The following is a 1700-nucleotide window of genomic DNA, read 5'->3' as shown; positions in this document are numbered from 1 at the left end:
CACCTCAAACATTTAGTAAACAATTAAGCAAATACAAGTAAACAGCAATAAATTACAGGTAGTAATAAAATATACTACTAACTCTTTTACGCTACGTCCACACCTACACGGGTATTTTTGAAAACGCAGCTGTTTCTATGCGTTTGGGCTTTTCGTCAACACGTAAACAGCGTTTCGATTCACCGAAAACGGAGATTATTTAAAACTCCTTTTTTGCGTTTACGTGTGGACGAGGATTACAGAGTTCGTCACGCAACGTCAAAGGTATGTGCCTCTTTTCACGTCACGCTGTGCGCCACGTTATTGTTTACATGAGATGAATTGCAGAATGGCAGATAGTCAGATTAACAGTAACAGTATTTTGTCTCTATCTTCAGGTTTTACACGCTTACATACACACACGCAGTTACTGTCCCTGCATTTAGAAAGGCAGAGGCGTCACGGTGTAATTATTTTATGTGTAGTTGTTTTCTTTTTTTTCCTGTATAATAATATTCAACATTCCTATCAATACATTTTTCAAAAAATGCCTCTCTGTGCAAAATGGGTTCTTTCTTTCAAAAGTCTTTTTATTAAACAAAGGTTTCAATATAATGTATAAAAAAAAAAAATGCTTCAGAATTTTCCAAAATTTCAATCTTATTCCCACCCTAACCCTTAAAACAACAAATAGTTGGCTGCCTGCGGCCCAACAAAACAAAAACAAAAAAAACCAGACAAAAACGAAAAACAACAAATAGACTCATATAAGAGAGAAAAAAAAAAAAAAAAGGGGGGGGGGGTTTCCTTGGACTACTCAGTAACAGTAGTTGTGGGCCTTTCAAAAAAGTCCAGAAAGGGAGACCACAGTTTATAAAATTTATTTTTAGACCCTCGAACTGTATATCTAATTTTTTCTAAATCCATACAGGACAATACATCTTTTAGCCATTGTGTGTGTGAAGGGGGAGAAGAGTCTTTCCATTTCAGCAATATAGCTCGCCTAGCCAGCAGTAATGAAAAGTTTAATATTCTGAGTCTGGAGTTGGACAGATTCAAATTCTGGACCGCACCAAACATAGCACAGAGCGGCTCTGGTTCAATTTGATGCTGCACGACTTCAGACATCGTATGGAAAACAGATTTCCAAAAGGTAGACAACGAAGGACAGGACCAGTACATATGAAACAATGTACCAGGAGCACCCCCACACCTTATACAGGCTGGGTCCACCCCTGGGTATATGTGTGCCAGCCTATCCCTGGACCAATGCCCCCGATGAACTATCTTAAATTGGATAAGTGTATGTCGAGCACACATTGATATATTGTGAACCTGGCCAAGGATAGAGTCCCACAGTTCATCCGTAATATGAAAGGTAAGGTCCTCTTCCCATTTAGATTTGATAGCAGCTATTGAAGAGCATTGTAAATTGGAAATTAAGCTGTAGAGGGCTGATATTATACCCCTTGAGGTTGGGTTGACCATTAAAAAATCATCTACTGGGTTGTGCGGAGGCATTTGGGGGAATTCTGCTGTCACACTCTGCACGTAATGTCTGACCTGTAAAAAGCGAAAAAACTGAGCTGCAGCTATGCCAAATTTGGTGGATATCAGAGAAAAACTTACAAATTGTCTGTCTTCATATAAGTCTGCAAAGGATTTTAGGCCCTTTCTATGCCAGATATGAAAAGCATTATCTGCCATTGAGGGAACAAATA

The sequence above is a fragment of the Oreochromis niloticus genome, linkage group LG9 (assembly GCF_001858045.2).
Source record: "Oreochromis niloticus isolate F11D_XX linkage group LG9, O_niloticus_UMD_NMBU, whole genome shotgun sequence".
Lineage (NCBI taxonomy): Eukaryota > Metazoa > Chordata > Actinopteri > Cichliformes > Cichlidae > Oreochromis > Oreochromis niloticus.
This window is presented reverse-complemented; position numbering follows the sequence as displayed.